Below are 24477 nucleotides of genomic sequence, written 5' to 3' on the forward strand. Positions count from 1 at the left end.
CTACAAACAAGTCGGCGCTGTGATAGCAGCTTCCCAGGGGGCACAGTGGTGAAGAATCCACCTGCCGATGCAGGAGACGCAGAAGAGTAACAAAACACTCCTCAAGGCAAAAAGGAAGAACAGAGGAGGAAAGACTTGAGTTAAACCTTAAGGATTCGAGCAAGAGGGAAGGATATTCTCAATGAAAGAGACTTAAGAGCAGAGTCAGAGTGTAGGAGTTGAGTGGGCAGGGCGTGGCCCCCACGTTGAGTTTTCTGGGTCAGAGCACGTGGGGCTTTCCACATCTTGCCCAGGGGTTAGTGTTTTCTGTAGACAGAAAGAAGACCTGCCCAAGGACTCAAGAACTTCAAACAGAAATTGAATGGGTCTGGTGTATGAAGTCCGTTCCCCTAGCATGTGTATGCATGAACCACTTTGAGAAGTGAATAAAGACATGTTATTAACTTTATGTGGGAAGCACAAATAATCTAAAAATGAGACTGGGGACCCTCTCTCTCCTTTGCCCTGGCTCAGAGCCAGGCTTTGTGGGAAAGTGTGTCCGAGAGCTGTTGTGGTGCCAGCCCCAGAGGGACTTGCTGGAAGTCTGATCTCTGGGGTTCTGGGAAAAACTGTTCAAGGGCAGGAGGTTTCTTGCTGGAGTCACTCCACTGTGAGATGGGCAGGATGGATGGAGTGGGGAGATAGTTCTGGGAGAAGCAATGGCTGCTATGTGCTGTAGGAGGCCAGTGCTGGAGGAATGCTGTGCGAGCCAGGTGCTGGACAGGCTGAAGCTGCCGGGGCATTTCCACCCAAACTCAGGGTCACTTTGTGCTGATGACTTCTCACTTCAAGTGAGCTTTGTGGGCCGGGGAGCCCTCTCAGGATGGGAGCTAGGGTGACTGGCGAGTATAGTCCTCAGGGGCAGTCCTGGCTTGAGACTTGAAAAAATAACTTCACCCCTCCTGCCCTTCAGATAGTTCATTCTGGGGGGGCATTGACCACACTTCTCAAGGGGCCCATTGCAAGCAGCACCTGTCTCATCGGCACGCCCTAACAGTGGCTTCCTCCTTCTCTTCTATTTCTCTCTTCCTGCTACCTCATTTCTGCTTCCAGGGATCCCCAGTCCTGTCTCAGGCTCTACTCTCAGGCCAACCCAGACCAAGGCAGCCCCTTCTAAAGGCTCAAACCAAGAGGCCTCTTGCCCGGTGCCTTTCCCCCCACCATCCTTCTTCCCAGCATAGCTTCTCCACTTCAACCAAACACACCACTCTGCTTTGTCTGTTTCTTCCTGCTTCCTGTCTTCTGTGAATGCCCTTCCACTCTCTGTCACCCACATTCACTGCATCCTCCCAGTGTGACCCCCAGGAAAATTCCTGATGCTGCTGCCCTTCTATGGCTGTTCATGTGTTCCGCTTCCTTCCTTGTATGTCACTGACACCCCACAGCACTTCTCTTCTGCATCACGGTTCCCAAGCACACAAAATCTGGTGGAGAAAAGAGGCGATTTTTCTCTGTTCTTCCTCCTGAATATTCTCCTTTGGCAAGGTGCTGCAGTGGGCCAAAAAGTCTCTTTCTACAGGCTCAATAACAACATCCAAGGGAGCAATAAAAATAAAGGGAAGACGCCTTTCAAAATTTCAGAAGCTTAGCCTGGGGTGGGTGGGAGTTCATTTTCAGCTGAAGTTGAAGTGGCTTGAACTGCAGCTTGACAGTAGCAGCCTCAAAAGCAATTTCTCTAATAAACTGATTTCCGCTCTGCATCTCTTTTTACCCCCAACAGCTCCCCTTATTTTTGTTATCAGGAAAAACCTGCCTGAAGTCAGGGTCAGTTGCTGATTAAATCTTTTCAGACTATTAACTAATATGTACCGTCTACTTTGTACAGCTCCTTACACAGGGGTCTATGGGAGAAGTGGGTTCATGATACTGTCTTTCATGAACTACTTATCTTTTGTGTGTATGTTAGTTGCTCAGTCATGTCTGACTCTCTGCAACCCCAAGGACTGTAGCCTGCCAGGCTCCTCTGTCCATTGGATTCTCCAGGCAAAAATATTGGAGTAGGTTGCCATTCCCTTCTCCAGGGGATCTTCCTGACCCAGATCCATCAAAAACTTCCCTGGTTGTTCCTAACAGCTCTCAGGGATCCTTCTCCTTCCCCCTTGGTTGGTGCCCCCTGATTCCTCAGCCCCAAGTAAGGGCATTTCACTTTCTTCTTCTGGCACCTGATCTGGCCCTTATTCTCCTTTGCCTTCTACTTCCAGCCCCTCCTCCTGCTGCCTGTGGGGGCATTTCCACTGAAAAGTGCCCTCATTACCTCACAGTCCGTGGAAACTTCAGCATCTCTCATAAAAACTCATGCCTATTTAGGGTGCTCCAAGCCACCAGCCTGGAAACCTCAGCTTTGTGTTTGCCCTTTCCGCTCTCCCACTGCACACACTTACTCCCCAAGTCCTCAGGGTCTTCTCTGGAAATTTTTTCTTTCCTATCCCTCCTTGCTGCAACTCCCCCCATTACTTGTCTGGTTCCTGGGCTGCAGGTGTCTGCCACCCCAAGTTCCCAGGGTCATCTAAGTACCCTCTGTCGGATGCAAGTTCCATTCCAAACATTTTGAGATGTCCAAGTACTGTGTGGGTAACTTGAGCCCCCTCACCTTGGTATTGGGTGCCTTTTTTGCCATCTGGCCCCATCACCCTACCTAGTATGCATCCAGTGACCCCCCAGAAGGCAACCTCCATTTGGGAAAAGCTGGCCCACACTGTGAACAGTCTTCACACACCCCATCCACACGAGTGTCTTCCTGGACTCACCTGCACCTGGATCTATGCTTTTTAGGATAGCTCAACTCCCTACTTCCTCTAAAAAGACTCTTTTGACCATGGCTGCTTCCTTTGGATAAGTAGACTCCAAATCTCCCTACCACCCCCTCAATATTACTTTAAATATTTATTTATTTATTGAGGAATAATTGACCTATGGCACTTTATTAGTTTCTGGTGTACAATATAATGATTCGATATTTGCATATATTGCAAAATGGTCACCAGAATAAGTCTAGTTAACTTCTAGTTACAAAAGATTTTTTCCCTTGTGATGAAAACTTTTAGGATCTAATCTCTAAGCAGCTTTCACCTATGCTGTTTTTGTTCAGTTGCTCATTCACATCTGACTCTTTGTGACCACATTCATGTTGTGACCCCATGGACTGCAGCACGCCAGGCTTTCCTGTCCTTTACCATCTCCCAGAGCTTGCTCAAACTCATGCCCACTGAGTCAGTGATGTCATCTGGTCCTCTGTCATCCCCTTCTCCTCCTGCCTTCAGTCTTTCCCAGCATCAGAGTCTTTTCCAATGAGTTTGCTCTTTGCATCAGGTGGCCAAAGTATTGGAGCTTCAGCATTAGTCCTTCCAATGAATACTCAGGGTTGATTTCCTTTAGGATGGACTGGTTTGATCTCCTTGCAGTCCAAGAGGCTCTCAAGAGTCTTCTCCAACACCACAGTTCAAAAACATCAGTTCTTTGGCACTCAAATATATAATCCAGTATTGTTAACTATAGTCATCATGCTCTACATTACATCCCATGACTTACTTTATGACTGAAAGTTTGTACTTTTTATTCCTTTCACCCCCTTCATCCTTTTCAACCACCCCTCAGTTCTGCCACCCAGTAACCACCAATCTGTTCTCTGTATGTATGAGCTTGCTTTTTAGTTTGTTTTTTAGATTCACATATTAGAGAAATCATACAGTGCTTGTTTTTCTCTGACTTAATTTCACTTAGCATAATGCCCTCAAAGTCCATTCATGTTGTTGCAAATGTCAGGATTTCCTTCTCTTTTACAGTTGAATGATACACCATTGTATGTTTAAACCACATTTTCTCTAGCCATTCATCCATCAAGGACATTCAGGTTCCTTCCACAGCTTGGCTACTGTAAAAAATTCTACAGTGACTTCGGGGCTACATAACCTTTTCAAGTTAGCATTTTAATTTTCTTTGAATAAATACCTAGAAGTGGAATTGTTGGATTTTATGGTAGTTCAATTTTTAATATAGTGGGAAATCTTCATACTGTTTTCCATAGTGGTGGGACAAATTTTCATCCCCATATCCTCACCTATACTAGTTATCTCTTATCCTTTTCACACCTATTCTGAACAGATGTGAGGTGATAACTCATTGTGGTTTTGATTTGCATTTCCCTGATGGTTGGTGATGTTGAATACCTTTTCACCTACCTGTTGACCATGTGTACATCTTCTATGGAAAAATGTCTATTCAGATTCTCTGTCCATTTAAAATCAGATTGTTTGTATTTTTGCTACAGAGTTGTATGAATTCTTTATATGTTTTATGTTGATTCCTTATCAGATATGATTTGCAAGTGTTTTCTTGCATTCACTATTACTTTTAAAGTTTTTTTTATTATTTTATTGAATTTTAAAGTGTCTATTTCATTCCATATGTCAACATACATTACTTATTAAGCACAGGTGGTGTGCTTATTCCATATCTGTTTTCTTAGGTAATCTTCACAACATGGTGGAGTGGGTATCCTCCTGTTTCACAGATGAGAAAACGTTTTTTGCTCAAACTCTCACAGCTGGTTAGCGTCATTCTGCAGTTTCTCGTGGAACGGGCCTCAACAAGGCACCAGAAATCTGACTGCTAATCCCAGTTCTACTGCCGTCAGCTGTGTGGCCGTGGGCATCTCCCTTCCCGGCCGCTCTAACAGGGACGGGCATTTATTCTTGGCGACCTCTCCACCAGTATTTCTAGACTTAATAGGTGCTCAGTAAATACTTGTAGCTTTGGTTGTGGTAGGAGAAAAGTTACACACTCAAGTTTCTGACTAGGTCGGGGAGAAAAAGGCTGCCTGGAAAGGTAGGGAGAAAAGGGGCCATGGGCAAGGGACAGAAGGGGAATCGGGGGTGCGAAACAGGCAAAGGTCCCAGGAATTTGGAATGGCCGAGGCTCAAGGTGAAAAGTACGGGGGAAGGCGGAGGGGAGGCAGGGGGACATTCCGATCTGGGGAAGGGTGAGGAGAAAGCGTTGCTGGAGAGGAGTGTGAGGCCCGACGGGGTGGGGTGGGGTGGGGAAGAGGTGCTGGCGGAGGGGCGGGCGCGTCCCGGGCCGAGCCGAGGAGGGGCGGTGTCGGGGTGCAGGGAGACGTGTCCCGAGGGCCGGGGCGGCTCAAGGGGGACCGGGAGGGCCGGGAGGGCGCGCAAGGCGGCTGCAGAGGGCGGGGCGGGTCGGCCCGGAATGGGGCAAGGGGCCGCCGGCCCCTCCTCCCGGGGGCGGGCAGGCGTGTGGGGCGGGGCCCGGGCTCGCCCGGCCTCTAGGCGGCGCCGCGGACTCTGCACTCGAGCTGGGCTCTGCTGGAGGAGGCGGGAGCGGGACCCGGTAGGCAGCGGTAAGTGAGCCCAAAGCGGGTGCGGGGATCAGGGGCCGAGGTGTCGCCGTGGGCGGCGGGACCCGGAGGGGCTCGGGTCCGCCGTCGGAGCCCCCCGCCGCGCAGTTTGTGCAGCGTCTCCCATGGGGCTGGAAGGTGCGCTCCAGGCTCCCTCGCGCGCGCCTGGCTGGGAGGCGTGCGGCACAGACGGTCCGGTTCCTGGGGGGCCCGCGTTGGGGCCCCGGGCGAGGGAGGGCCTCCGGAACCGCCGTGCAGCGAAGGGCGCCTGGCAACCTTAGCACTCCCTGCCTCGACCCTCGGTCTTGAGTGACAGCTGCGAGTGAGCTAGGATTCCTCCCGGACCCAAACGAGCACCTCTGTCCCTGTCCGACCCTGTTTTTCCTTTATTTCGGGGCGTGCTGGTCCCAACCATCCCTCGAAAAGAAAGGGCGGGTGGGCGTCTCCGTCTCTCCGGCGTTCCCGGTCCAGGCAGGTCGTCCTGAAAGCCCCCGCCTCGCGTACAGCACATATCCTAGCTTTCCAAGGGACTTTTCCAAGTTGCATCACTGTTTGGCCTCTTCACAGGTGCTTGGCTGTCATGCTAGAGTTAGTTACACAGGATTTTAAAAACTGTATATTTACTCGGTGTATACCCCTTCACCCCAAGGCTGCCGTACCTCTCCAACGCTGCTCGCAACGCACTGTTCAAAACACGTTGGGGATTCTTTGGGGGTATTGGTTCTCAAAGTTGGCTGCACATCTGGAGAGTTTTGAAAAACTGCGGTGCCTCCCTCACACCTCTAGAGATTCTGAGCTGGGGCGCAGCCTGAACAATGGCGTTTAAACGCCAGGTGATTCTAATGTGCTTTGGGGGCGTGCTTTTTGCACTACTGCTGCTGCTAAGTCGCTTCAGTCGTGTCCGACTCTGTGCGACCGCATAGACTGCAGCCCACCAGACTCCCCCGTCCCTAGGATTTGCTAGGCAAGGACACTGGAGTGGGTTGCCATTTCCTTCTCCATTGCATGAAAGTGAAAAGTCAAAGTGAAGTCGCTCAGTCGTGTCCGACTCTTAGCGACCCCATGAGTCTGCAGCCTACCAGGCTCCTCCGTCCATAGGATTTTCCAGGCAAGAGTACTGGAGTGGGGTGCCATTGCCTTTTCCTTGCACTACTAGAGGAGATCTTCTCAGGTGCTCTTGATTCCGTCTTCTGTAAACCACCCCTCTACCTGAAGAGCCTGTGCGTTGGTGCTTTCCGACTTTAAACTGCAGATGGTGCCTTTTTCTGGAGTTCCCTTTGCTTCTGCCCCTCTGTTAACAGAAAATACTGTTAGTGCACTTTCTGCCAAGGAGATGGGAGTGTAGGGATTAAAATCATGAAGTCCTTGCAAGAGTCAGTAGGGTTGTCTTATTCAGGGAAACTAAGTGATAGTTTGACTTGTCCTGTTTGGAAAGGATTTCAGATTAAAAGGCAGAAACATAATTTAAGAATCTCAGCTTTTGGAGATCCTCTGGCACAGATAATGATTCTACATAAATGTGGGGAAATCTTTTAAGAACACAAGATCTGTATTTTGTAGTTGACATGGTGTTAATATGTGTGTTAGGCGTCATTGTGTAGATTGGGTTTATTCCCAGTATGTGATTAAGCCCAGCAGATATAAGTAATAACACAGTGTATTATTTCTTGTTGATAGAATAATATCTGAGTTAGGGAATTGGTGCCTACAGTAGCATGATACATCTGAGGTGAGACCTTCACCACTTGTCGAATGATTGTTAAAATGATAGGGAAATAGGACTAAGGAAATATTGAATGTATGTATACATTGACTGAATTTGATCATATGTTTTCTTAAAGTGTGTTTGTTATTGTGACAGTCTCCTGGGATCTTGGTTAATTTACTGTGGTACCTAAGTATGATGTTTGTATGAGATTCCCACCTTTCTGCTACCTGGCCACAACCCAGTGGATTTTATTTTTTTTCTTAGGCACTGTCCCTCTATATTACATTTGTATTTGTAGTGGTGTGACATCCTTTTAAGATAATGCTCTCCAGAGTTGGGGGAAAGTTTGTGTTCATTTCTAGTTTCCTAATGTGAGTCAAAAGAGCATTCATTTTGAAAAATACAAGCTGTAGCATTGTTTTTTCTCTCGTTCCCACCTTCTTCCACCACCATGCTCTGCTCCTATCTCTGCTCCTATCACTGTTCAGTTGCTGCAAGTGGGGATGCTGTGGCAGCTGGCTTAATTGTCTTGTCTTGAGAATAGAGGTTATGTGGAGTGCATAGTCTCACAGGGTGGCCCCTGACCCGAAACTTCAACCTTTGGGGGAAAAAGACCATATGGAAAGTGTTTTCCTACTGTTGAATTTTTTTTTTTTGGACCAGGCCAACAAAATGAAGCCATGTTATTGACTGGTTTAATTTACTAATCTTGTCTCCATTTGGGGGGTGGGGATGTTCATTTGAGGAGACTGTTGCACTCTTAGTCTCTGAAAAATTGCACCTGAACAGCCATAAACTGACTATAATGGTACCTTCTGGAAAAGAAGAAAAAGTATATGTGAATATGGACCTAAACAGATTTATGTAAACATTTCTCCCTTTGGAGTAGCAGCTCTAATATTCTAGAGATTAGGAGAAAGTAAGTGAAGAAAGAGTTAGTGAGGGTCTTCTTTATTTAGAGAAAGGATATGTGTCATTTCGGAAGAGTGACCTTTGATTTGTGTTAGGAATAGACTGCCCTATTAAGCTTCTTTTTTCTTTTCCCTTCAAGTTAATTTGCTTGTGCCATGGGGTAGGAGGTCGTTAAAGAATTTAATAGCCTTCTTAACTTCCTCAATGCCCCCCCCCAACCCATTTATCTAAGAGATGCCATTGATGCTTTTAAAAAAACTCAACTGATTTTGTGCTTTTTCTTTCTTTTCTTCCTCTGATCCTGGCACTGAAGGGCAGTGAACTGGCTGAGAGGTTGGCATCAGAGAAGAAAAACAAAGTTCAAGGGGAATTTAAAATTGGGTAATTTCCCCTGAATGTCTAAGTACTTACTTTATTCTGTCACATGACATTGCTGTTATCAAGAAACAAATTATGCCATGAAAATCCTGAAAGTGGAAAAAAAATAAAAAGAGAATTTGATGGGACCAGCACCAGGATTTCTGGTTTTCACATAGGGGGAGTTTATTGGAGTTTTCAGTCAATCATCCCAGTCCAACTCCCCTTTCCCTTTCTTCTTAGTCACTGTCTTCTGTTCCTAAACCAATATCCATGGGGAAGAGAGAGCTTAATCTTAAATTTCATATCAAATTTTGGGTTTTGTTTCATTGCTTTATTCACTCTTTTAACAAATTTAGTTCTTATAAAGTCCCCACTCTTGGCATAGCTCTGTAGTGCTTGCTGGGTGCTAGGTAAACGGGGTACAGTCCATGACTTATGGAGCTTGAAATCTGGTGGAGATGTAAACCAGGGTTGATAGTGAGCTGGGAACTCTTACCCTCACGATGAGTGTGAAGAACTTTGGGGGCAGCTGGGTACCATCTGGCTGACACCACCTGGATAGATAGATACCTTCTCAATTCATTAGCACAGCAGGCACAAGAAAAGTTTTCTTAGGTTTCAGTTATGTTAAGTCCCTATGTCAAGTTTATCTGATGGACGAGAGGGAAGGGTTTGTACACAGGTCATGCCAAGGGGAAGTGAGAAAAGAGGAGGCATGATTCTGGCCAATGAGACTTGCTTAAGGAGTACCTAGTTAAGCAGTGTGGGGACGTGATCTGGGGTGGTGAAGCTGGCGGAGAATGTTACTGGGTCCATTTTTGGGGTGTTGGTAACTGGCAGCCTAAGCTTAGTGAGTAGAGGCCTTCTGTGCACAGAGCTGGGAGGAGTGTGCAGCAGCCATTGTAAGGCATTACAGAAAAACCTCGAAGGAACTTTTTGGCCAATCTAGTACTTTGTGAGCAGGTGGTTTGCTTCTTGTCTATGGCTCTGGCCAGCCTGTGGATGTTGGTTCTTTATCATGCTCTTGTTCCTTTAGCTTCTATTTCCTGGGACGGACAGGAAATGACTTCACAGTGTTCCCTTTGGGACAGTGATTTCCAAACTGCTGACCCACAGGGCTAATAACCCCAGGGTTGAAGAGGAGTCACATTTGTTGACTCTCTGCCTTTCACGTGTCAGGTAGCCAGCTGAGCCCTTGGGCTCTGTCTCTAAAACCCGTATGTTCCCGAGAGGGAGGTGGCAGCAACCTCATTTTACAGATGAGGAACCTGAGGCCCAAAAAGATCCCGGGAAGCTAAGATGCTTGGAAGTCATGGTAGAGCTGAGGTTTGAGAGCACCCAGTCGGCCTGAATTCAAAGCTCAGCCTTTCCACTGCTCCTTGTGCCTCTGAAGCAGAACTGACTGAGAAATTATGTTTCCTGTGCTTTGTTTTTCTAACACCACAGTCCCCTTAGATCTGGATTGATTTACTGTTTTCCTCTACGAGACGGTGTGTAATATTAGACTCAAGATCACTGCGGTCTCGTCATCTCAAGGGAAATTTTATGAAATCCTATTTTTTCTGGCTTTTTAAATGGAGAAGATAGATTAGGCTGTTTAGAAATGCTCTGAATGGATCCCAAATCCTGGGTTAGAGGGACATCGTCTCCACATTTCTTCAAGTTATGCAAACCTTTGAATTTCTGGAGATAATTGGTTGTTACGTAAGAGATTAAAAACAAAATTCCGTGTTGAACATCCTGAAGCAAAATGAAGCTGTGGACATTCAATTCCTGTTTATGTGGTACTCTCAACGAAAACAAAACTTTGCTCCGTTGTAATTACCTCAAGCTTTTAAAATTATAGGTGAGAAGGTTTTAGAGGTGCATGGAGCTATAATCAGAAAAGGTGAGTTGAAAACAGGGTTACTGTGTGAGTGTCCATTACTACAGTGGGCTTTACCTTTATATTTCACCCTAAGAAGGATTGGTTCGGTAGTGAGGGTCATCTTGGAGTTAGTGTTTAGGATTAGAGCACAGAGCATTAGTTGTGAAGGTGGAATATTCCAGCCAGCCTGCCCGTAGCCTCTTGTTTATAGGGCAGATTCTATCCCTTGCTGCCCAGTCACAGGACTTTCTGCTTGCCTTTGGAGTATGTAACGGCTCAAGCTGTTACTTTGTAGTTTTCTTGAATCTGTAAAGCTCCTTTATTATTAATGTTTTTTCACTCTTGTTTATCTCTTTTTTCCAGAGGACTGAGGCAAAATGATTCAGATTTTCTAGATTTGGCTTCAGTCATTCTTTCGAGTTTTACCTCTGATCCCCCCTGGCTTTCTTGCCCCGAATTTTGCTGCCTGTCTGTTTTCCCTTGCAGATTGGAGTCCATTCAGGGAAGAGGACCCCTGAGACTAATACTCCTTCCACAGATCCAGCAATGTTTGTGTTGTTGGTCCCATTTTTTTCCAGGTGAGAGACCTGGTGAAGTCTGGCATTTGCAGATTCCAGTTCAAGAGTCTGAGCCTCTATAACGGCTGCCCTATTTTGATTTTCTTTCAGAGGGAAAATAAATGGTCCAGTTTTCAAAGTTATAAAGAGGTTCTAGGATATCCTATGAACTAATCCATATCCTTGAGCTTTGTTTTAGCTGTATTACAGATAGCTTTTTGTAAAAAAAAAGAAAAAAAATTTGCTTCTCCACTATTTTTGCCTATGAGATTTTTATCCTCCTTATTAAAACAGTGACTTACTCAGAATTCCACAGCAGCAACTGAAAAGTTGATTAGCTGCTTTCCTTGCCCTAGTCAAATATCAAAAACCTGGAAAGTTTACTGAGAGTGGTGATTACAGTAAAAGCTTTTGGAGTCGGAGAAGAACTGATAGAGAAAGAATGGAAGGAAGGAGATAAGAGAGAGTAGTTTGCAAAGGTTGGAGAAGAAAATGGCAACCCACTCCAGTTTTCTTGCCTGGGGAATCCCAGGAATGGGGAAGCCTGGTGGGCTGCCGTCTGTGGGGTCACACAGAGTCGGACACAACTGAAGTGACTTAGCAGCAGCAGTTTGCAAAGGGCTGGCTGGAGTTTACCAAATTTAAGATCTTTTTCTGACTTGTGAACTTAAGGATTGGGACTTGAGCACCTTTGTCCCGTTTGTAGTCAGACGAGCTCAGCCCTAACTTGTCTGCATTGCCCTGAGCCACCTGTAAGCCGTTTTTTCTTTTTTTTGGTGGGGGTGGTGGTGGTGGAAGGAAGTGTAAGGTTAGAGGGAGAGAGGAAGTAGGGAAGAGGGGAGGATTGGAGCCACTAGTTACCTAGTTCGTCAGGTATGGTCTGCTCAGGGTACCACCACCTCTTGCTAAGGATATGGATAACTGCAGTGAGCCCAGTGTCCTGGATGTGAGGCAGCTGCTGCTAAGTTGCTTCAGTCGTGTCTGACTCTGTGCGACCCCACAGAGATGGCAGCCCACCAGGCTCCCCTGTCCCTGGGATTCTCCAGGCAAGAACGCTGGAGTGAGTTGCCATTTCCTCCTCCTTCCTCCAGGGGATCTTCCCAATCCAGGGATCAAATCTGAGTTTTTTCTTTCTGCATTGCAGGTGGGTTCTTTACCACTGTGCCACCTGGGAAGCCCGGACTTCTCAGGAGAACTGCCCAAATCATTGATTTGCATAATAATAGCAAATGCTTCTAGAGCCTCTACCTCCAGCCCTGCCTGAGAGTGTTCAACCTAACAACTCTGTGGGATGGATGCTATCATAAACCCACTTTACAGGTGAGGGACGAGAGGCCATGAGAAATTGGGTCACTTGTCAGATTTGTGCACCTGCGAAGTGGTTGGATCAAGGGTTCAAACTCTCCTGGCCCTGAGCTGTGCTTCTCTGGTTACTGCACAGCCTCTTCATCCATCCCCTCAATTCACCGCTCATTCATTGCTTCACAGACTGTTGACGGCTTGCAAATACCTGTATCTCAGCAATTAGAACATGGTCAGTGCCCTTTGCCAACATGTTGGAGGAAGCACCCTCCTGCCCCTCAAAAACCCTGTAAACCAACCTGCAAAGAGGAGGGATCTCTTGACTGACCTTGCATCATGTGTCTAGCAGGAAATAGATGCTTGACCAAGTTTTGTAGGAGGAAGGATGGATGTCACTCAGCCCATTGAAACGTGATATCCTGTATTTCATGTCTCTCTACCAGTATCAGTGGTTTCTAAGCAGAAATACAGATGAGTGCTAAGAAGAGTGAGAATGTGGAGGGGTGGCTGTTTCACCAAAATAATCAGGGAATTCTTGATAAAAGCATATTTTAAAAGTACTTCAGGCTCTCATGATCAGAGATATGCTGTTTGTGTTCATGCTTAAAGCATTTATTATTCAAAGGGCATGCCTACCCCCATGCAGATTACTTTGTGAGTCAAGGATGCCCTTCAACCTTCCAGGCATTGCTGAGACTGTTATTGCAAGCAGAGTGTATTTTCTTTGGAGCTGAGAATCAAACCCTGGGAGCATTCAAGTCCATGTCCATCTTCCTAGGGCAAAGCATAGTTTTAGTATTTTCAATACACAAGCTGATAGATAGATCCACCTCTGGTCTTCCCATTCTGTCTCCCTACTGTAGCGTGAGAATGTAGAGGGTATCTCATCTGCTTGACTTGGAAGTCACATTGTCCCTCACAAGGAGTGTGGTGTTCTGGGCAGGTTCCTCGTCCATTTCAGGCTGTTACCTCATCTAAGATGGGCATATAGCTCCTACCTTGTAGAGCTGTGAGGGCCACATCTCTCTGACATAGTACAGTGGCTCTCAAATGCATTTGGCAATATCTAGAGACATCCTGGTTGTCACGACCTGGGGGTAGTGGCGGCTACTGGCATCTAGGAGGTAGAAGCCAGGGATGCTGCTAAGTTCCTTACAATGCACGGGATGGCCCCCCAGTAAATACTTGTGTGTTAGTTGTCAGTTGTGCTTGACTCTTTCCAACCCTATGGACTGTAGCCCATCAGGCTCCTCTGTCCATGGAATTCTCCAAGCAAGAATACTGGAGTGGGTTGCTATTTCCTTCTCCAGTGGATCTTCCCAACCCAGGTCTCGAACCCTGGTCTCCTGCATTGCAAGTGGATTCTTTACCATCTGAGCCACCAGGGAAGCCCCATAAAGACTTATCCAGCCCCAAAAGTCAGTGGTGGGAGGCTGAGAGCCCTGGCAGGGTGGCATCTCTAAACCCCAGTGGTAGCTTTTAATGTCTCTTATCAAAGAGAGCTGTTGACCAGAGGCAAAGAGTCCTGCTTTCTTAAGAGGAATGGAGGGAATGGAATTCAACTTTTTGTGGGTGCTTCTGGGTTACCCAACAGGTGCCCCTGAAATGTAGGAAGAGCTGCTTTTCTCTCCATTAAACTGCTCCTTAACTTCATTTGTAATTGCGTGCATCTATTTACATATAAATATAGATTTACATATACATAACTTATATGCTTAAAAAAAAAAAAACCCTGAAAGTCTCAGAGTAGTTGAACCTGGCTGCTTAGGAAGACAACAGCGTGGGGCACGGAACAGAAGCTGGGCGCCTGCACCCACTGTGTGGCCTGAGGTCAACTACAGACCCTCGGCAGCTTGCTTTTCTCCCCAGGAAAGGACAGGCAATTGCATCGCCCTCCTGTCTTACCGCGTTGTTCCAAGGACTAAGAGAATAAATCAGAATACACTACAGACATGTGACTTTGAATGTGGTTTTTCCAGAGAACTTGGTGCATTAAGTGGTCACTTAGGAAATGCCACTGAAAAGGGATTAGGGCTCAACAGCCAAGGGATGTCTGTGTTGTGGGCAAAGTGGGAAACCAGGCCCAGAAAGCATTCCGGTGGCAGAGTGTATGATTCTGACTCTGAGTTTGGGTGTAAGCTCCATGATGTGCTCCCTCTGGGTTCATCCTTTGGCTTTTCCCCTGTTTGCCTGCTGACCCTGGGGCAAGCTCCTGGACCTTCTTGTGCTTTGGTTTCCTTACCTGTAGCATCAGGCTAATGATAACACCACCTACCTGAAGACAGTTGTGGGGGAAGTGATGTAGTCTTCAGAAGTGCTTAGTGTACTTGGGAATTTCAGCTCAAAAAGTGAGTTATTAGTAAAATAATATTATTTATTACTTTGCTTGTATATTTGCACTCAGGTGAGGAAGTGATTGCTCCTGGGTTAGGAGCTGAAAGAGGATTCTTCTGTAATTCCTGTTATTTTCTATTTCGTTATGGTAAAACTCATACAGTGTATAATTGACCGTTTTAGCCAGTTTTAAGTGTTCAGGTCCATGACATTAAGGACATTCACAGCATTGTGCAACCACTAATTCCAGGGCTTTTTCATCACCCGAGAGGGAAACCCTGTACCCATTAAGCTGTCATTTCACGTTCCTATCTCCCTGCAGGCGCAGGCACCACCAGTCTACCTGGCTATCTTAAATAGAATCATGCAACATGTGGCCTTTTTGCCCTGGCTTCTTTCACTCAGCATCATGTTTTCCTGGTCCATCTATGCACTGTAGTGAGCCTCAACTCTTCATTCCTTTTATTTGGTGTCTTTGTAGAGTAACCCAAGCCTCAGTTTCATCAGACCTGTTCTACCACATCATGTCCTTATTTCAAGTTTTAGAATATCTTTCTTCATTAATTTGGGTCCTTTTGGCCAGCCTTAATTTAACTACTTTTTCTGTCCAGTGATTCCAATGATCCTGGAAATGAATTTTGGAATTAACACTGTCGTGCTGGGTTCTCCATGCTGCTGGGGACTAGGTCTTATTATTTTTTAATTCTGCTGAAGAATTAGCAGCCAGGGCACAGACCTGCCCCGAGTGGTGCTTCATTTCCCCAGTACAACATGGCAGATTAAAAAAAAACAAGTGTCTTGGAAAACACCCACCAGGCCTTTTTCTTCCTCCCAGTAAAAAGCTTTCCACATGAGAAGTGGCCCTCAATTAAGTCGTTTAATAAAAACCTCCCTCTGTTTTAAAGCTTTCTGGGGAAGTGTTTACATTTAATGCCACTGCAGGCTTCTAAATGAGGAGCTGTGGAGTGAGGGATCCTTAACCTGTGACTTTAATAATATCCTTCGCTTTAGATTTCCAGGTGGCGGCCCTGGGCCAGATTTGTAGCGTGTCATTGACCCAGACAATCTGGATTCTCTCCTCCCCCACCCGTTCAGCCACCCAAGATGGAAGATTTCAGAGAAGCCCGAAACCCCATAGAGATGTAAAACTAGCTCCTGGAGAGAGACTAGAGGGAAAGGAGATGGTGTGTCAGCGCCTGCCCCCCACCAACCCCCTACCTTTCCTGCACTTCTGAGCTTAGTAGCAGGGTCGGGGCTTCAGTAAGAAGAGATTGAAGCATTTAGGAGAGCAGCTCAGGGCTCTGAGATGCCGGGCCCTTCAGGCAAGGCCTCCAGCCAAGCTTCAGAGCATTCTTGGGTTATGGCTATGGCCCTTCACTACTGAGGAGGCTCTCCTTTTTGCTTTGTTTCTGGAGCGGTGAGCAGGCCCTGCCTAGAGGAAGCAGGATGTTGGCAGCTTTAGGGGACGCTTACGAGCTCCTTTTGTGGGAAACACTAGAATTTATCCCAGAGTGTCCAGGGAAAAGCTGTGTCCTGAACTAAAGGACATCTCTAGGATGGCCTTCCCTCTCTGCTTCTTTCCTGGGGATCCTCATCGAGCTGGCTGAGGACAGGCTGGTAGGGAAGCCCGGAGTCCCTGGCACGTGTTGGGATTTGCAGAAGCTGCAGGGCCTGGACTCTAGCCCTGGACTGCCCAGGTCCACTCCTGCCTCTGGGGTTCTACGTTGTATGAGTGAATCTGTATAGAGTGCTTGGAACAGGTCTGCATAGAGAGGGATATGCGTGTATGGTCTTATTACTCTGATGCTTCCCTTTTGTGACTCCCACTTAGAATCGGGGAATGCTCCTTATTTTCAGAGCTAATTCACCTCCATGCCCAGCAGGCTTGTGCAATCCATGGGAGAGGGTGAGATCACAGGACCCTTCCAAAAAGCATGATGTGCGGATGGGGAAATCATGCTTGATGAACCTATTACATTCTTTGAGGGAGAAAATAAATGTGGGAAGAAGGGCAAACCAGTGGATGTAATTTATTTAGATTTCCCGAAGACCTTTGAAGACTTCATGCCGAAGGTTATTAAATGTGAGTCTCCCACACCTCTGTGTGTGGCGGTCAGGTCAATGTGAGGAGGAGTACAATCGAAACACATCTTCTCTGTCCTCCTTGATAAAAGGAGAGGCAAGATGGTGAAATCACCACATTTGCAAGTTGGGTGGAATTCTTCTGTTTATTATCTTTTAAAGTCTTTATTGAATTTGTTGCAGTATTGCTTCTATTGTTGTTTATGTTTTTGGCTGCGAGGCATGTGGGATCTTATCTCCCTGACCAGAGATCAGTCCTGCACCCCTGGAATGGAAGGTGAAGTCTTAACCACTGGATTGCCAGGAAAATCCCTAGAATTCCTTTAAAAGTAAAATTGAAAGAAGGCATTGGAGTTAAACTATAGGAATTAAAAACTATAGGAATATTTTTTATTTTTATTAAAAAAATTTCTTTAGATACTACATGGAGCTGTCAACCATAATTTTAAAAAATTCTTTTGTGGTTAGTGGTGCACCTGGGCAGCCAGGGGTTGGGGCTAGGAATTGTGTGCGTTGCTTCCTAGCACAGGTACCATTCATCTGCCTGGAGAATCATAGGTGCTCAGTAAACATATGTTGAGTGAATAAATGAAGATTAATAGAACAAAGGAGTTCATTAAAAACAAACAAGTTTGTAAACTAGAAACAAGTTTCTAGTTTCTTTCTTTAAGAATACATTTGTAGAAGGAAGTAGATTTCACCATTAATAAGTATGAGAATCAGATCCTTAAATGCATAGATACTGAATTTCATCCCTTCTGTGATTTAACCCAGGGCAGTGAATGAATGAATAAATGAAATGAACAGAAGCTTTGTCAGCATGGACTGCTCTCCTCCAGTAGAATTAAGGAGGCTTGGGGATTTGCTAGACTGAAAAGATGCTTGTAGGAATGATTACTTCATATTTTTCATTATGCTCAGCTTCCTGTGGGGCTACTGTGGTGCCTTATGTGTAGGAGTTCTCTGTACATGTATGAATGATGAATGAATTAAAATCTCCTTAAAATAAGCACCAATATTTTATTATTGCTTGATTATTTGGTGCCAGGCAAACTTACCACTCAGTTCAGTTCAGTCGCTCAGTCGTGTCCGACTCTTTGCAACCCCGTGAATCGCAGCACGCCAGGCCTCCCTGTCCATCACCATCTCCCGGAGTTCACTCAGACTCACATCCATCGAGTCCGTGATGCCATCCAGCCATCTCATCCTTGGTCATCCCCTCCTTCTCCTGCCCCCAATCCCTCCCAGGATCAAAGTCTTTTCCAATGAGTCAACTCTTCGCATGAGGTGGCCAAAGTACTGGAGTTTCAGCTTTAGCATCATTCCTTCCAAAGAAATCCCAGGACTGATCTCCTTCAGAATGGACTGGTTGGATCTCCTTGCAGTCCAAGGGACTCTCAAGAGTCTTCTCCAACACCACAGTTCAAAAGCATCAATTCTTCGGCGCTCAGCCTTCTTCACAGTCCAACTCTCACATCCATCCATGACCACAGGAAAAACCATAGCCTTGACTAGACAGACCTTAGTTGGCAAAGTAATGTCTCTGCTTTTTAATATACTGTCTAGGTTGGTCATGACTTTCCTTCCAAGGAGTAAGCGTCTTTTAATTTCATGGCTGCAATCACCATCTGCAGTGATTTTGGAGCCCCCGAAAATAAAGTCTGACACTGTTTTCACTGTTTCCCCGTCTATTTGCCATGAAGTGATGGGACCAGATGCCATGATCTTCATTTTCTGAATGTTGAGCTTTAAGCCAACTTTTTCATTCTCCTCTTTCACTTTCATCAAGAGGCTTTTTAGCTCCTCTTCACTTTCTGCCATAAGGGTGGTGTCATCTGCATATCTGAAGTTATTGATATTTCTCCTGGCAATCTTGATTCCAGCTTGTGCTTCTTCCAGTCCAGCGTTTCTCATGATGTACTCTGCATAGAAGTTAAATAAGCAGGGTGACAATATACAGCCTTGACGTACTCCTTTTCCTATTTGGAACCAGTCTGTTGTTCCATGTCCAGTTCTAACTGTTGCTTCCTGACCTGCATACAGATTTCTCAAGAGGCAGGTCAGGTGGTCTGGTATTCCCATCTCTTTCAGAATTTTCCACAGTTTATTTTTGCTCTTAAGATGTTTGTATTAGGTTACTATATGATGTTGCTGCATAACGAATAATCCCTGATCTCAGTGCCTTACAACCACAGGGATTTATTTTTCTACTTAGTTGATCATTTGGCTTTGAGTCTATTCCACATGTGCTTGTTATTCTGGGGCGTACGGCATGCTCACCTTATGGCAAATGGCAGTAGCCTAAGAGGACAGGTGGAAATGCATGATGCCTCTTAAGGCTTTGGCTCATAACCATTAGTCAACACAAATCACATGGCCAAGCCCAACATCAGTGCAGTGGGGAAGTATACTCAGGCCATTCTCATGGGAAGTACTGCAAAGTCACATGGTGCAGAAGGGGGACATATGATGCCATTATCTAGGGGAGTGGAGTGCAGAAAGCAGTGATTGAATCCATTACAATGCTCAAGAGCGAATGAGAGGGATGAGAAAAGCGTGGGCTCAGAATCATACATGTTTTGCCCACGTACCAGTCTGAGCCTTAGTAATCATTGTAAGTGACCCTGGCATGCACTGACTCTTGTCTGAACGTCACCTCTCATTCACTGACTGTGATGCTGCTCCTGGGAGTTCAGCTTATCTGTGGGAGGAGTGGAAGTGGTTGGTTGGGTTTTCTTCTGGCTATTAGTCCTGACCTGACAGGCTGCCCGCAGTGATGGCAGGAGTGACAGGGAGAACAGAAAGGGCTGGAGACAGGCGATCCGCCTGCCCTTGGCCTGGCCCCCTCTCAGCATGGATCTGTGGGGATCAGCCTCACTCCTACGTCTAATAGTCTGTGACGGTCTATCACCTTCACATGCCTGTCCCCATCTTATCCTAATAAGGACCCTGGGCCTTAGTTTCAGGAGCCAGCCTTTTACATTCAAAGAATGTGGAATGGGAGGTTGGGTGACATCTCTGCAGCCAGCCAGCTCATAAGCAGCAGATCTGAACTAGGTCATCCAGGTTCCAGTCTGGGGCTGTCCTTCCACACCCTGGTGACTGTCCCAGCCTAGCAGAGTCAGGTCTGACTCTAAGGCACTGAGAACGTACGGCCCCGGGTGACAGCGTCTACTCTTCTGAAGGAGCAGGTGAGCCTGTGTCTCAGTGCTGTGTCGCAGATGAAACAGAATGAAATACTGGCCATCTTCGGGTCACCTTTTTGCAATGTGTCCTTATTTGGGGAGAGAGCTGCTAGACTCTCCAAGGAAGAAAGCACTCTGGCCATTGAGAGAAAATACCCTGAGAACACATGGGGACTAAACCCCGGTGAAGCCAAGGCTGTGAGGGGATAGATGCTTTTGTATGTGCCCTGGGTGGGATTGTAAGTCCAGTGGGCTTCTTTTTAGAGAACAGGTGTGCAGTGGGAATACTTTCCTTGCAAGTAAACAAAGCTCAGTTAAAAGTGGTTTAAATAGTAAGGATCTTTATTATCTCATGTAAACAAAAGTCAGCATAGTTTTGGGGTTCATTAATGAAAGGCTCAGCCAAGTTTCCTCTTTGCCAGCCTCAGTGTTTGACATTTGACCTCCAGCTTGGCTCCTTGTGTTCCCAACCACCATATCCTTGTACACAGGTGATGTATGGTGTCCAGAGGCAGGAAAAGAGGAAACCAGAGAAAACCTTTGCTGGGAGCCCCACCCCCAGAACTTCTCCTGTGCCCCTTTGGCAAAACTGGGCCAGATGCCCACATCTCATCTGATGACTGGCATGGAGAGAGGGGGCTCCCATTGCTTGCTTAGACCAGTCTTAGGGCCCAGCTTTCTCAAAGCATGTGGGCACTGGGAGGAAAGGGGGCAGAAATGGAGCTTTGCTGGTCAGAAGGAAAGCGGCAGTTGCTGTGAGTAGGTAGCCCCTGGTGTTGGCCACAGCGTTTATTTTCTTTCTCTCTCTTTCCTTTCCTTCCTCCTCCCATCCCTCTCTCCTTCCTTGCTTCCCTCTCTCTTTCCCTCCCTCCTTCCCTTTCCTTTTCTCTCTTTTTTTCTAACATTATCTTTCAAAACTAAAAATTGGCTATACACATTCCTGCTGCAGTTAGTAGTTTATCTTACGAACATACCTGCGAAAGTGAGCCAGCAAACATGCAGAGATATTCACTGCAGCGTTGTAATAGAGTAACAGTAGTAGTCATCTGAGTTAAATTCACCCATTCCAGTCCGTCTTAGTTCACTGATTCCTAGAATGTGGATGTTCACTCTTGCCATCTCTAGTTTGACCACTTCCAATTTGCCTTGATTCATGGACCTGACATTCCAGGTTCCTATGCAATATTGCTCTTTACAGCATTGGACCTTGCTTCTATCACCAGTCACATCCACAGCTGGGTATTGTTTTTGCTTTGGCTCCATCCCTTCATTCTTTCTGGAGTTATTTCTCCACTGATCTCCAGTAGCATATTGGGCACCTCCTGACCTGAGGAGTTCCTCTTTCAGTATCCTATCATTTTGCCTTTTCATACTGTTCATGGGGTTCTCAAGGCAAGAATACTGAAGTGGTTTGCCATTCCCTTCTCCAGTGGACCACATTCTGTCAGCCCTCTCCACCGTGACCCACCCGTCTTGGGTTGCCCCGTGGGCATGGCTTAGTTTCATTGAGTTAGACAAGGCTATGGTCCTAGTGTGATTAGATTGACTAGTTTTCTGTGAGTATGGTTTCAGTGTGTCTGCCCTCTGATGGCCTCTTGCAACACCTACCATCTTACTTGGGTTTGTTTGCCAACAAATGTCTGTCTAGTCAAGGCTATGGTTTTTCCAGTAGTCATGTATGGATGTGAGAGTTGGACTGTGAAGAAGGCTGAGCACCGAAGAATTGATACTTTTGAACTGTGGTGTTGGAGAAGACTCTTGAGAGTCCCTTGGACTGCAAGGAGATCCAACCAGTCCATTCTGAAGGAGATCAGCCCTGGGATTTCTTTGGAAGAAATGATGCTAAAGCTGAAACTCCAGTACTTTGGCCACCTCATGCGAAGAGTTGACTCATTGGAAAAGACTTTGATGCTGGGAGGGATTGGTGGCAGGAGGAGAAGGGGACGACCAAGGATGAGATGGCTGGATGGCATCACGGACTCAATGGATGTGAGTCTGAGTGAACTCCGGGAGTTGGTGATGGACAGGGAGGCCTGGTGTGCTGCGATTCATGGGGTCGCAAAGAGTCGGACACGACTGAGCAACTGAACTGAACTGAACAGTAGAAGTAACCTAAGTGCCTTTCAAAGGGACTGGTTAAATGCCATATAAGCACATTATGGAATTGGGCAAATCTGTGAGTACTGATACAGAAAAATTTGTAAAACAGACTTTTTTTTCATTAAAAAAAAGGGGCACATTAGTTTAAGATCCTATTTAGAAAAAAAGTCTCAATTCTTGGTTTGCAAATGTAAATCTCTGGAAAAAAATCCTAAGAAACGTGCTTATTTCTGGGCTGTAGGATTGTTGGCATGGTTGGAAAGGAAATTTTCTTTTTCATTTCATGCCCTCCTTGACTGTTTGTATTTTATAAAAAAAAAAACAGTATAAGTTAACCTTCATAATAATAAAACAATAGAGGTTCTCTAAGTATTCACAGGGGCTTAAGGAGAGTAAAACAAGGGCCCTAAATATGGTTGTGAGGGGATAGAAGTGCCATTCGTCTCTGTTCGGTGTTTAGGGAGGTTGTAGAAAGTAAAGAGCCTGAGAGTGAAATAAGGTCATTTTTTAATCTCCCTTGGCACCTGGCATAGTGTCTTACACATAGTAGAGTCAAATACATATTTGAAGGACGACTGTTTCGATCAAGACCCAAAGCAACTTAATGAAATGTCAAAACCTAACCAGCCAGCTTACATCAGCAAGAAAGTAGACCCGGCTGGAATTTTTATTTTGCAAATAAAATATGGCTGCCATTACCTGCTTTTCCCTTGAGCTCCCAGAATCTAATTCATTGCTAGGAATCAACCTGAGTATGCAACTTTCTCCTCCTTATCTGCTGATGTGCCGAGTTCTGGATAATAAAGCTGAACAAGGTTTTTCAACTAAAGGTAGAGCAAAGATAGGCATTGCTGTCACTGTCCTGTGTCAGCTGTGTTTGTAGATGTGGCTTCAGTGGAGAGCTAGCTGGGTGTCCCAAAGTCTGTGAAGTATAGACGAACAGTTATTTTTTAAGCAAAATAAAGTTTTTTGATACCCTGGACTAGTGAATTAGAAAACTACTATCTTAGTGGGAGGGAGGCTCAAGAAGGAAGGGATATATGTATACTTAAGGCTGATTCATGTTGTTGTACAGCAGAAATTAATGCAACATTGTAAAGCAATTATCCTCCAATTAAAAATAAATTAAAAAATAGAAAAAGAAAATTGCCGTCTTACTTAAGTCACTCTGATAATAGAGAAAAACCACAGATAGTGCGAAAGGGATTTTGGATCTGACTGGCTAGTGTTGGTAGAAAGGTGTAAATGTGCCTACTGGTGAAGTGAAAGAATGATATGTAGTAATCTTTTCAAGCACAGTTCTCTTCCACTTAGAAAAGCAGAATGCTGTGGGTATTGAAAAGCTTTTTATTGGCAGAGGTGGGGGGAGGGGAAGTCGGGTGCTACCCTTATGTTTTGCTGGAGACTGTTCATAATTCCCTTGCTTGAGGGTTCTCTGTCTCTGTGTTTGATTCTTGCAAATCAAAGAATGAATGTTGTAACTGACGTTTCCACTGAGTAGCTTTTAACTTTTATACCCTTGGGTTTTAGCATTTAGTCCTGTCACGGCCACCGGATGCCCACTCGGTTCAGACGGTGATGATATCATTGAGCTGTGTTAAGATCATTTCCTTTGGAACAAAATGAAAAACTTTCTGTGCTCACAATTGGAGGAAAATGTAAGGTTTTAGTAGGTCTCCTCTGCTACAGGTTGAAAAGAGTCCATTTTTGAATATCATCCACTCAGCTGTTCAAGTGTGCTATGGAAAGTTTCCAGTTTTTGAAATGTGAAAGGCAAACATGCCTTTTCAGTGTGTGTTCTTTTAATAGGCCGTTGAAAATATTCGGAAGAAGAGTAACATTTCACACCTTTGTTGGGATTATCTTGGGATCCGAAGAACTTGGGATCATTGGCACATTCTGTTCTAGAGGGACTGAAATTACTTGTGAGAAGAGGGAGGGGTTTGGAAGGGTTGGGTGTTTGCACGTGCATGTGTGCACCTACAAACCACAAATTTTCATATTTACTTGACATGATCTTAGTGCACAGCTCCCTCTGGATATTAGACAGTTAGCAGCAGCAGCATCCTATATCTGTACAGTCTGTGATTAAGTTTCACAATTTTAGATGAATTCTGTCTCTTCATCTGAAGATTAAGAAGTGATGGTAGGAACACTTTTATAGCACTTGGTAGTGCCTGGCACTTTTATGCACTTAATATCTATTAACTCATTTACTTCTTTTAATAACCTGATTATCATCCCATTTTCCAGTTGAGGAAAATGAGGCACAGAGAGAGTAACTTGCTCGAGGTGGTAGAGCTAGAAAGTGGTGGGGCTCAGTCAAGATCCAGGTGCGCTCAGTTGCCTTAGTTGAAAGCAAAATAGAAGTTAATGGAAGCAAAAATTCATGATACGTTGCTGCTGCTGCTGCTGCTAAGTTGCTTCAGTCGTGTCCGACTCTGTGCGACCCCACAGACGGCAGCCCACCAGGCTCCCCCGTCCCTGGGATTCTCTAGGCGAGAACACTGGAGTGGGTTGCCATTTCCTTCTCCAATGCAGGAAAGTGAAAAGTGAAAGTGAAGTCACTCAGTCGTGTCCAACTCTTAGTGACCCTATGGTTGCTACCAGGCTCCTCCGTCCATGGGATTTTCCAGGCAAGAGTACTGGAGTGGGGTGCCATTTCCTTCTCTGCATGATAT

General features: G+C 45.7%; 1 protein-coding gene across 1 annotated transcript in view; it reads left to right on the forward strand.

Moving 5' to 3' along the window:
* The first annotated feature begins 5365 nt into the window (after window positions 1-5365).
* Window positions 5366-24477, forward strand: part of CGNL1 (cingulin like 1) — a 173582-nt gene continuing 154470 nt past the window's right edge. The window contains exon 1 of the mRNA XM_068962719.1: window positions 5366-5392. The gene's annotated coding sequence lies outside the window, so the exon portion shown is untranslated. The remainder of the gene's footprint in view (window positions 5393-24477) is intronic.

Source organism: Capricornis sumatraensis, chromosome 2, assembly GCF_032405125.1.
Source record: "Capricornis sumatraensis isolate serow.1 chromosome 2, serow.2, whole genome shotgun sequence".
Classification (NCBI taxonomy): domain Eukaryota; kingdom Metazoa; phylum Chordata; class Mammalia; order Artiodactyla; family Bovidae; genus Capricornis; species Capricornis sumatraensis.